Source organism: Phyllobates terribilis, unplaced genomic scaffold, assembly GCF_046119375.1.
Source record: "Phyllobates terribilis strain yellow unplaced genomic scaffold, ASM4611937v1 Scaffold_4__5_contigs__length_816908805, whole genome shotgun sequence".
NCBI classification, from domain to species: Eukaryota; Metazoa; Chordata; class Amphibia; order Anura; family Dendrobatidae; genus Phyllobates; species Phyllobates terribilis.
Window position 1 is genome coordinate 86,705,133 of NW_027362764.1, and position 13,171 is coordinate 86,718,303.

Below are 13,171 nucleotides of genomic sequence, written 5' to 3' on the forward strand. Positions count from 1 at the left end.
ACTTGGTCCTAAAGACAGCCTCTTATCTAAGAAGATGCCTGCAATGCCAAACGTAGAGATCTCCTACAACCCACTGCAGGGCGACTGTCTGTCACCTCTGACACACCCCTGACATGGCTTTGACCCACCCCCATTATTTCCCCTTTCTTCAGGCCTACGTGCAAACCTTGCTTTTAACCCTTTCCCTCCCTTCTCATTTCAAACCCCAGTCATGTCCGGTTTTCCATTAGCTTTTAGCCCATTCCAGCCCTCTCTTGACTTAAGGTATTGAAAATGTCTAAGGTCTTAATTAAATAACCAAACTTGACGCTGAGTGACAAATAGATAAATTGGCCACAACAGCCTTTATTGATTACAAACACAAACATAACATAAACTTAAAACTTTTATTTTTTTGTTGGAGGAGATCCTGGATGGCCCACCATACACCTAGGGCAGTACAAAATAGAATACTCCCCAGTCGCACCGCTCCAACTCGGGGTTGATAACTTGTCAAAGTACTGCCCACCAACTTTCCCTGTTCCCAAGAAACCGTTCCAGCGGGAGCTAAACACCAATTTATTATGGGTCACCATCCCTCTGATGTGCCCAAATCCCAATTAACAAAGGCCATCCCTGTCCTCTTCGCCTCCACAACAAACAGGCGTGATCTCTTGAACCTGAGAGTCCCGCCACACCTTAATTGCCTTATCTACCCCTTCTCTTATGTCCAGAGACCAGAGATCCAAACCCACATCGTTCAGATGCACCCCATCCCCCCAAGGAAGTCTGCATTTGCCACTTCCAACTCTTTATGCCTTACCACCAGTCCCCCTTTTCTTAATCCTTCTCCTCACCTTGTTTATCCTTTCCACCGAGATGGCATTACACCATGTAAGCCGAGCGGTAATTTCTGACCATACGATTATCATTTTTGGAACAAACGACCTAATCCTTATTAAGTCAAATTTAATGTCTCTTATGAGATCCCTGGATGACCTATTTCCTAGGTCATTAGCTCCGACGTGCAGCACTAAAAGATCTGGGGCCTGATTCAACCTACAGTAATAATGGAATTGTGGAAGAACACCACTCCATAACAGACCCCAAATCCCAATCCAATCTACCCGAGCTTCGTTCCGGTCAAGGCCCGAAGAGCTTACCCATCAGTCGAACATCCACTCGAAGCACCCCCCAGTAAACAAATGAGTGTCTCAGTATCCAAATTAAGCATGTCCCCGAACCTGCAGAAGGCAGGGGAAGGGAACAAACAACAAAATTAAAATATAGCCACCACGAACGATCAAGATATAAAATGCTTACGTAATCAAACTTATACAGTTAGGTCCATATATATTTGGACAGAGACAACATTTTTCTAATTTTGGTTTTAGACATTACCACAATGAATTTTAAACAAACAATTCAAATGCAGTTGAAGTTCAGACTTTCAGCTTTCATTTGAGGGTATCCACATTAAAATTGGATGAAGGGTTTAGGAGTTTCAGCTCCTTAACATGTGCCACCCTGTTTTTAAAGGGACCAAAAGTAATTGGACAGATTAAATAATTGTAAATAAAATGTTCATTTCTAGTACTTGGTTGAAAACCCTTTGTTGGCAATGACTGCCTGAAGTCTTGAACTCATGGACATCACCAGACGCTGTGTTTCCTCCTTTTTAATGCTCTGCCAGGCCTTCACGGCTGGTGGATTTCAGTTGCTGTTTGTTTGTGGGCCTTTCTGTCTGAAGTTTAGTCTTTAACAAGTGAAATGCATGCTCAATTGGGTTGAGATCAGGTGACTGACTTGGCCATTCAAGAATATTCCACTTCTTTGCTTTAATAAACTCCTGGGTTGCTTTGGCTTTATGTTTTTGGTCATTGTCCATCTGTAGTACGAAACAACGACCAATCAGTTTGGCTGCATTTGGCTGGATCTGAGCACACAGTATGGCTCTGAATACATCAGAATTCATTTGGCTGCTTCTGTCCTGTGTCACATCATCAATAAACACTAGTGACCCAGTGCCACTGGCAGCCATGCATGCGCAAGCCATCACACTGCCTCCACCGTGTTTTACAGATGATGTTGTATGCTTTGGATCATGAGCTGTACCACGCCTTCGCCATACTTTTCTCTTTCCATCATTCTGGTAGAGGTTGATCTTGGTTTCATCTGTCCAAAAAATGTTCTTCCAGAACTGTGCTGGCTTTTTTAGATGTTTTTTAGCTAAGTCCAGTCTAGCCATTTTCTTCTTGATGCTTATGAGTGGCTTGCACCGTGCAGTGAACCCTCTGTATTTACTCTCATGCAGTCTTCTCTTTATGGTAGATTTGGATATTGATACGCCTACCTCCTGGAGAGTGTTGTTCACTTGGTTGGCTGTTGTGAAGGGGTTTCTCTTCACCATGGAGATTATTCTGCGATCATCCACCACTGTTGTCTTCCATGGGCGCCCAGGTCTTTTTGCATTGATGAGTTCACCAGTGCTTTCTTTCTTTCTCAGGATGTACCAAACTGTAGATTTTGCCACTCCTAATATTGTAGCAATTTCTCGGATGGGTTTTTTCTGTTTTTGCAGCGTAAGGATGGCTTGTCTCACCTGCATGGAGAGCTCCTTTGACCGCATGTTTACTTCACAGCAAAACCTTCCAAATGCAAGCACCACACCTCAAATCAACTCCAGGCTTTTTATCTGCGTAATTGAGAATGACATAACGAAGGGATTGCCCACACCTGTCCATGAAACAGCCTTGGAGTCAATTGTCCAATTACTTTTGGTCCCTTTAAAAACAGGGTGGCACATGTTAAGGAGCTGAAACTCCTAAACCCTTCATCCAATTTTAGTGTGTATACCCTCAAATGAAAGCTGAAAGTCTGAACTTCAACTGCATCTGAATTGTTTTGTTTAAAATTCATTGTGGTAATGTCTAGAACCAAAATTAGAAAAATGTTGTCTCTGTCCAAATATCAATTATCACACTCTCCTGTAAACCCCACCTCGCCTCAGTGGCAGCCCCAATTCTAAAAGAGTGAGATGCAAACTCCCTGTGATTAAGACCTAGCTTTTCAAGCGACTTACGTAGTACCGACACAAATTGGAATCTCAACAAAGCCTTCCCATCTGCATGCACTAACATGGAAACACCCACCGCCTTCGGCCTTACCGCCATGTAACTGCTTACACATTGAACTGGGCATAACCTAGAACCAGAAATTCTAAACAAAATAACAGACTTTCCTTTTCCCATCTGATCAGTCTTAGAACGCCGCAACCTACAAATAACTTGATCCTTTAAACATTCCACATCTCCAAAAGCCAAACCATCCTGTGAATTAATTGTATGGCAAACCAACTCCCCAATCCTAAAAGCTCCAAAGAAAGCAAAAGAAAAGGCTGTTTTAAATAAAATTGTTTCAAAAACATCCAAACATACTCTGTCCAACATATCAAATAAATCCCCCAGTAAACTGAACGAGATTGGTCTTCTCTTATCCTGGGATCCCGAAAATCTCCTATAACCCTTCAACGCCCTATGCACCATAAAAACTTTTGCCACATTTGTGATGGGCAATAACCTAAACCAGAATGACAAACCTGCTACTTTTTTTAGAAATACCCACCCTGGACACGCCTCTCGAAAAACAGTCCCCGATGAAATGCAATAGAACTGACAACAGATCCCCACTCTTACCATGGCTCCTGGCATAGCCACAAAAAGCCAACCATTCCTTCCATGCTGCCTCATATGCTGACCTGGTTGAAACCCTTACTGATTGTAACATCAAATATGTGGCTACGCGTAGACCAGACTCCATAGAGAGTCTGGGAAAGGGGTTACAGACTCCTCGGCTTCTGGTGCCAATGAACGAAAATGATCCCACTGAAAACGAGAAATGGAATCAGCTATACAATTCTTAACACCTGGAACGTGACTCAAAGACAACCATGCATTCCGCTCTAGCCCACGCAGAACCAAATGTCTGGTTAGATTTATCACTGGTGGAGAAGAAATCGACAAACTGTTGATAACTTGCACAACTGCCAGATTGTCACACCCGAAACGGATTCTTTTGTTTCTGAAAAAACTCCCCCCAAATCTCGATTGCTGCCACAATGGGAAATAGCTCCAATATCGCCATGGTACGCCCCAACCATTTTCTTTCCATTCCTCTGGCCATAAGCCCCAAAACCACCTGCCCTGAAAATAGCCACCAAATCCACAGGCCCCTGAAGCATCGGTAAACAATTCCAATTCGGCATTGTCACTCTATTCCTCCATAACAACCAACCGTCCATTAAACTTTTCCAAAAATGAATCCCAGACTTTCAAATCAGCTCTGTGACTAGCAGACAGACGAATAAAATGAGCCAGATTCGTAATCACTGCTGTAGCACTAGCCAACTTCCTACAAAAAATCCTCCCAATTGGCATAATACGGCATGCAAAATTAAATTTGCCAAAGAGTGACTGAAGCTGTCTCAGGCGCACCTTCTTCCTTTCTAGGGCAAACCGAATCTCATCCCTTAAATTCCACACTTTTTCCATCAGTAACCTACATTCCATAGCCACCGAGCCCAATTAAATTCCCAAAAAACGAATTACCATAGAAGGTCCCTCAGTTTTTTTGGGTGCCAGCGGGATACCAAAAGTCTGAGACTCCTCTTCAACTGTATGCAAAAGAACTGAACAAATCATGGAATGGGTTGGTCTTATACACGGGAAATCATCCAGATACTGTATTACTGATTGCTGACCTGCCTCCCTCCTGACCACCCATTCCACAAACGTACTAAACGCCTCAAAGTAAGCACGAGAAATGGAGCAGCCTATCCGCAAGCATCAATCCACGTAAAATTTTCCATTCCACATACAACCCAACAGGTGAAAATACTCAGGTTGTATTGGCAACAAACGAAAAGCGGCCTCAATGTCCGTTTTAGCCATTAGTGCCCCACTGCCAAACTTCCGCAACCAATCCACTGCCTTATCAAATGGCAAGTAAGAAACTGAACAAACCTCGGCACTAATTCCATCAATTACCGATTGACGTGACGGAAAGGATAAGTGATGAATCAACTGAAACTTGTTCGGTTCCTTCTTAGGTACCACCTCCAAAGGAGAAACCCGCAGGTGAGGCCTAGACGGTTCCCCAAATTGCCACGCCATGTGCCCCAGGGCTACCTCCTTCTCAAGTTTGTCCATCACCACTGCCGGGTGGAGACGTGCAGACCTGAAAAACCGGCACATCTGACAAAATGGGGATCCGAAAACCGAAAAGAAAACCATCTTTTATTAAATCTGCCCTATCCAGATATTCCCTTAGAAGCGGCAGCATCGCTCCTATTTTCACCGTCGTCGCTCCCTTTTTTGTTAGCCTCACTTCCCCGCCCCTTAGATTTTTTAAGACATTTTGATTGGACGTGATTTCTGCGGCAGAATGAACATTCATGTTTAAAGCAACAGCTGGCGCCATACTTGCACTGGCTGTCGCTAAACTGCCAGCAACATCCTGGCCTCTGATTGACCGAAGTTGTTGACCCAGAGGCCGCACCGCCAGCCCCCTGCTGAAAGGACTGCAGAGTAGCACGAGCCGAAACCATAAGGCGCATCCACAATGCTATGTCTTTATGATTTCACCTCAAACCCAGCCTAACTGCCTTCCGCTGCCAGAACTGCTCATCATACCGTAACCAAGCAGTACCGCAATAAACACGATATGCCTCCCCTATCGAGTCCATGTAACAAAAAAGCAGGGAACAGTTCTGAGGGAATTTTTCCCCAATTACACTTGCTAAAATCGCAAATGCTTGAAGCCAGTTGTAAAAAGTACGAGGGATAAGACGATAACGTCTCTTCTCCTCCTCCTCCTTGCTCTCATCTGGTTTGACCTTGTCTAAATTAAATTTCGCTAGCGGAAGCAACAAAAATATTTCTATATACTCGTCCTTCCATATTTTATCCCTAGTCTGTTGCTTTAAATGGGCACCTAAAGGGCCATCAAAGCAAACATAAATTTCATCTCGTGCTGCATCATCTAATCTAATACCGGGATCAGCGGATCCCGTGGATGCCGCCCCTGTAACTGTCACGCTCATGACCGATGGACCCGTAATCGCTGGAACTGGGGTCATAGAGCTAGACTAACTGAAGAGGCAGACCCAGCTCCCCACCTATTCCCAATCCAAGCACTAACCGGTGTCACTGGCCCTACCTGTTGGGAAGCAAACCGTGACAATACCCCTCTAAATCCCGACAAAAACTGACCAATGAATTCCCCAAATCCCTGTACGCTAACTACACTCCCTTTATTAATTAAAGGTGATGGACTATCCTCAACTCTAGATACATGAGACACACTAGGAGCATTACAAGACGCAGACAAACAATACATTGAGTTCTCACCAGGCACCAGGCTGACTCTGGGCAGGAGCTGGAACAGCCGTCACCCTGGAATGCACGCGTTGAGCTCTGTCATCAACCTCGTTGCTGTCATCCTGTAGATCGTCGCCTGCTTCGGATGCGCTCCTGTTCTGACAATCCTCTGCTGCGACACCGGACATCCCACAGTCTGATCCATCCACCAACCTCAGCTCCACGCTGGCTGCAGACTGCCTCAACCTATGGGTCCCAGCGTACCTTACCGTGTATGCCGAAGATGTAGAAAGGGGCAGAACGCCAGACCCCCCTGCAGTCCGGTTGACGGAAGCGGTTCCTGATGATTATTTCCCATTAACCCAGAAGGGGGCGGAGCAACACGCTCCCCCCCCTGCACCCAGCCGTCAAAGTTCTCCTCTGTCTGGCCGCTGAAGGCCGCGTAATTGTTCCTGCCGCTGACGTGCCCTGTTGCAGTGACTCACTGGTGCCAGGCCCATGTGTGGCGCCCCTGAGGGTTCAGTCACCACAGAGGTACTACACCTCACCCAGAGGTGTGGTATCCCCTTCTTTCAGGTAAGGATGGAGTACTGCCCCGGGACCCCAACACCTGCACTCAACACTACACTACTCCAGGCCAGCTGGAATGGCATTATGCACTGCTTTTGTTGCCCTGTCCCTGGCTGGAGTAGGGGGAACCAAAGAGAGGGGGAACCAGTAGTGGGTGTGGGTGGAGGACGTAGAACAGGGGAGCACTTAGTGAATAGATATAAAAAGGGAAGCCATCTTAGTTAGGGGGGAGTTCAGTGAGTGATGCAGTGAGAGAAAGGAGGAGGAGAGCAGAGTCTCTTCAGGAGCTCTGCTCCATAGTGGGGCCTAGTAAGAGAGGCCCAGGAGTGAGAGGGGAGTCAGGGAGGAAGGCTCCGTTACAGAAGGGATCCCAGGGGGTACAGTGAGTGCAGGACGGCACCCGTACACCCGAATCTGCCAAGCATCAGAGGGATCAGGCCGCAGGAAGGGACCCGATCCCTGGACCAGCCGTGTTACTCCAGGTCTCAGCTGGAAAAAGCGGAGGCTTCTGCACTTCCATGGTGCAGTTGCCACAGGCTCACCCTAGTCGCCGTGAAGGGCATCAAATAGGTAAGGGAACTCCAGGTTGCCTAGAAGGGACTTCAGAGCACCCGTTTGGGACTATGTGTGGGGAGCGCAGGGCAGGAGGGAGAAGTCCCAGCGCGGGAAGTCGGCCAAGGAAGGAACATAAGAAAGGGGGTCCCGTTAAGCGCTTCTAATCTACCTGAAGGAGTGCTGAACCCCAGGCCTGGCAAACGCAGTGCGAAGCGGGGGTTAGTTAGTCTTAGTGTGAGGAGTGGAGTTTAGGACATCGAGTAGACAAGAGCTAGGGACTGGAGCTGAGGAAGCTCGTCCTAGCTGGAGAAGCACAGAGAACCGGACACCAGAGTCCGAGGCTGTGGGGCACTGAAGGCCCAGCAGCAGATACCGTAGGGCAGGAGATTGAAAGTCTCCTGGCCCCATCAGACGCCCGGAGGCTCAGCAGCACAGAGGGACCAGCACTGCTACGAGGGAGCAACGCATGAGCAAGGCCCGAGCTGCAAGCCATACGGGTGAGCACAGAACGTTACACTCAGGTATGTGGGCTATAGCACAGTTACAAGCAGCAAAGCCAAAGAGTATAGTGAGAAGGGGAGGCCTACAACTTCACCTGGCAACGAGGACTCTATGTTTGCTTCCAGGCTGACCGGACTCTTACCTCTAGCCAGTACCCCAATCCAGGCTTGTCTAATTTCCATCAGTAAAGACCCTGGGACTGCACTATACTGACTCTATGGTTATTACTGCACTACAACACCCTGCACAACCACCAACATCCACACACTGCCCTGAAGCTAACTCTTCCTGTGGGGAGTCATAACATCTTTGCTGCAATACCACCAGCTTCAGAGGACTGTTCCGCAGCGGCGGCCCCCTTAGCCGCATTCCACGGGTGGCGTAGTCGGACTCTTTAATAAAGCCTATACATATAAATTTCCCTTGGATTGACTGCCCTGGGTCACGGACCGGGTCACCGCCACTGTGACTACAACCCCCAGCATCTACCGGCCCGGCACCGGGTACCCCACGGCCCAGGGGGCGCGTCACCTCCACTACAATGCCCAGCATTACCATCAATCCTGCCCCGGGGGGCCCGCTGTGGGGAGCAGAAACATCCCAGCTAGCATCCCATCACTCCTGGAGGTCTGCAGCAGCGCTGGTAACTATTACCAGAAACAACAGGTGGCGTCACGAGACAAACTGCTAACAAAAACACTAAAACCCCTTTTAAAGAGTGACCCAGAGGACGAGTTTCCCCCATATATTCCCCCTGGGCGAGTCACATGTAATATAACCACCGTCCCATCGCTGTGTTCAGAATGATCTGCCCCAGAACCCCTTTGAGGCCCCGGCAAAATGGCCACCGCATTCTCCTGAGCCTCCTGGAAAATGGCCGCCGTGAACGCAGTAAAATGGCCGCCGAGGTCTCACAAGAGGAAGCATGAGCAGACCACTCCACCCCCTTCCTGCGCTCGCGCTGCTGCCATGTCTTTGCCCGGGAGCTCCTGCCCCCCGATTGCCTCACCTGGTCCGATTCTGCTGCCGGAGGTGGCGGTGATGGGCTCCTTACTCTCCTGCTCCTGCGGGGGAAGGCGGGGCTGAGTCACTCCGGTGCCTGAAGTCTTCTTGCCGGAGGCCACGCCACACTGACATCGGGCCTCCCGGCTGGAGGGGCAACCTGAGCTGCTACCTGCTCCATCTCCAGGGACAGCTCCCAGTAATGAGTTCAGCTGCTCCTGCAGCCACCTGCGGCCATACTTCTCCGCAGCTTCTCTCAGGAACATCATCACGGCCGGATCCATGGCTCTGCTGCTTCCTGAAAAAGTGGTCCTATGGCACCCTCGACGTTCTCTGGTCCTGAATCCCAAGATGAAGTGCTGGCCCGGACTCCTCCTCCAACATATATAGGCACCCTAACCTACTCCTCCCCCTATGGCTTTCCCCGAATGAAACCCTAGTGCCTTTTTACTGACCTGGCCTTTGACCCACCCCCATTATTCCCCCTTTCTTCGGACAAACCTTGCTTTTAACCCTTTCCCTACCTTCTAATTTCAAACCCCAGTCATGTCGGGTCTTCCATTAGCTTTCAGCCCATTCCAGCCCTCTCTTTAATTTTATGAAGGATGATGCACATTTGGAGTGGTCAGTGTGGATCATTCTGAGGTCTACAAAAGGGTTAAATGATTTGAAGATGTTTTACTTCAGCATACATGGATCTTTGCGCATGACGTAGCATTTCTCTCTTACACAGATCCACCCACCATGTGCCAATCCATCCCAGTGGACCACCCTCTAAGTTATTACTGTCAATTCAGTAGCATAACTACTTAGTATCTCATCAAGTCTTAGACTTGTAGTCACCCAGGCTTCACTTTAGTGCTCCCCATAGCCGTGTTTCCACATAAAAGTGGAGTCCTAGGAAGCAGAGATTAATATTTGTAAAATATCCCACTAAAAGCTTCCATTCATTTCTGTCGGGTTATTGGACATGGCTTTTACCTCCCCATCCTGACATTGTTGGTGTGTTATTGTGAGGTGCGGCTCTACATAAATACTCCCTTTTAAGTATTTAAAACCTTTTATTTGCAGAAGCACTTAACGCAGCTAGAAAGTGGGAAACATTTGAAGTCCGATTTCCTGTTTCTTGTCAAAATGTTTTTCATTTTTAACAGATTCAGCCAACTCCCGTCCATCGCTGGAGCCGTGAATGGCTTAATCAAACAAACTGAAGCACAGAAGCCTCATTCTGCCCGAGCTGCCGCCAAGTATTAAACCTGACCAACAAACATACCGAACTGTGTGTCTCATATTAAACACATTAAAGGGAAATGCCAGCTTGTCTCAAGACGCCGACCTCAAGAAGACGCAAGGCACAGGAGGCCGCCAGATTCTAGCCGTCTATGGAAATGAATAAATGCCTATTTTATTATATAAGACATTCTTGTAAGACTGCGGCAGACATCCTTCCGTCGTTTTCTCAGGAATCTATTGTGCTTCAATCAAGATTCTCCCCAAAAGCCTTTCTCATACAAACAAACAAAATTAGGAGCTTTAGAGCTGATAATAAGTTTTCCGTTCATAGCAGGACAATAATCTGTGTTATTAACCTTGTGCATGCCACAGATTTTTATTCCAAACTTGGACTTCTGATTCTGAAAGGGGTTCTCCTCTTTGGACAATTCCTGCTTGTTAGAGGGGATGCTTAACAACAAATTGATCACAAAAAGTCTCACTTTAATCAACCCGTATCCTTAATTTCTTTGCAGCGCCACCAAAGGTATAATGGAATATTACACAGTTGTCATTCAAATCAATGAGTTATCTGTGTAATGCATGATAGGGCTTCCAAAACAGTAAATGATCTTTGTAATCATTCTCCATTTTGACAATGAGATGAGGAACCTGAAGATGGGATAACCTACCTACTCTCTTGGGTTTGGAAATATTTTTAACCATAAAAATATTGTATCATCTTTTCCTAGAGCTAGAAACCTTGCACCATTACTCTATTATTCAACCTGGAAATGTAGGATTAAATTAACAGTTGAGTGAAACAATTTAAGAGTGTCCAGTGGCGTAACTAGAGTCCGGTGGACCTCAGTACAAAACTTGGACCTGGGCCCTGACTTGCATGTTGGTCAGATATATGGGCTCTTATAAAAACATGAATCTTCACCCCCCCCCCCCCTGTATATTTCTTGTCCTGTAATAATGTCCCCTATTTTGGCCCTTCCAGTAATATCATTCCCCTACTGGCCCCTTCCAGTAATAATGTCCCCCTCCTAGACTCTTCCTAACTTTATGTCCCTTTTCTGTGCTGCTTCTGTAATAATGCCGCCCCATCCTATAACAATTTCCCCCATCCTTTTCTCCTTTCTGGTTTACTGTCTCCCATCCTGGACCTCTTCTTGATCTAATATCTCCTATCCTGGGCATTTTCCTGGTATAATATTTTCCATCCTGGGCCTCTTCCTGGTATAATGCCCCCATTCTGCCCCCCAATAATATAATGTCCCCCTCCTGACCCCTTCCAGTAATAATGCCCCCTGTCTTGGCCTCTTCCTGAATTAATGTCCCTTTTCTGTGTCCCTTTCTGCAATAATGCCCCCCATCCTATAAAAATGTCCCCCAACCTAGGCCTCTTCCTAGTATAATGTCCCCCATCCTGGGCACCTTCCTTATATAATGTCTCCCATCCTGGGCATTTTCCTGGTATATTGTCCTCCATCCAGGGGCCCCTTCATCATTTAAAGTCCCCCATCCTGGGCCTCTTCCTGGTATAATTTCCCACATCCTGGGCCCCTTTCAATAATAGTGTCCCCTTCTGGCCTCTTTTAGTAATATTGTCCCCTTTCTGATCCCCCTCCATCCTGGGCCCCATCCCATAATAATGTCCTCCATCCTGGGCATCTTCCAGTAATAACGTCCCTTGTTCTTTTCCAGTACATTTTAAAAATAAACAAACAATTATTCTACCCTTCCCCTGCTCCCATGATGTGCGGCATCCTCTTCTATAGCTGGCCCAGGAGCCGACAGCTGACTTCAGTGTGCCGGCACAGGCACTGCATGACCTCATTACCATGCGCCACCCGAGATCGGCAAACTGATGTCAGCCGATGACCTCTGATTGGCTGGCGGCATATATTGCAGTACAGGGAACCTCTGGGTCCCTACGCCACAATACATTTCAGATGAATGTGCATATTCGAGGACGCACATTCAAGTGAAATAGGCACTGGTGTCAGCGGGCCCCACTTCCGCATGGGCCCGGTCACAGTCACACCATCTGCGATCGTGATCGATACGCCACTGGGTGTGTCCCTAAATAGGATGACTCTGTCCAATCAGTGTGATTGTGTAGAGACATACCATTTTGATCAAGGGAAAGGATAACACCCAGTTGTAAATTCATTCATAATTTTCTAGGAGAAGTAAAGAAGAACAACACAGTGAAACGTTTTAAGGAAAGATAACCTAAATAGTCCTGAGCTCAAAACAGATATAGGACATCAGCATCGCATTCTTATGTCTTTCCCATGGTTGGAGTGTATCCTAAAGTTTTCTCCAACATGCTTAAACCATATGATACATTAACTGCCTTCCTATGAGATTGACCCTAGTGTGTATATGAAAAGGTCTTAAATAATTAGGAGACATATTAAGAAGTGATGTCAATAGTGGTAATCTCTGTACAGCGCTGTGCAATATGTTGGTGCTGTATAACAATTGGAAATAAATAATACACCTGTTATTAAAGCTAATTATCTTCACTGTTTGGTATCTGCCTTTTCTCCAATATCAATGACTTAAGGGTGTAGGTGGGAGGGAACTGGTGGATCATGCGCTTGGATGCCAAAAGTGGACACCAACATAAGTAGAAGAAGACTATGACAGCAAACTTGTTCTGTGTGAAATAAAGCCAAGCTACAACTTTGCAAAAGCTGTGAAGACTGAAAGTTTAGGGCTCATTCAGACACTGTTTTCTCTCGTACAAGCACTATCTGTGTATTTCACGGATACCCCTCGTACCTATGATTGTCTATGTGGTAGATCACATGTCTGTTTTTTTTCTTGATCTGAGAGGTCTGCACAAAAGCACAGAGACTTGTTCGATATTGATCCGCTGAGTGTTGGATCAACCTTCCTAATGCAAGTCTATCGGTCAGTGAAAAATTTGGACAGCACTTGGATGCCATCTGTGTGCT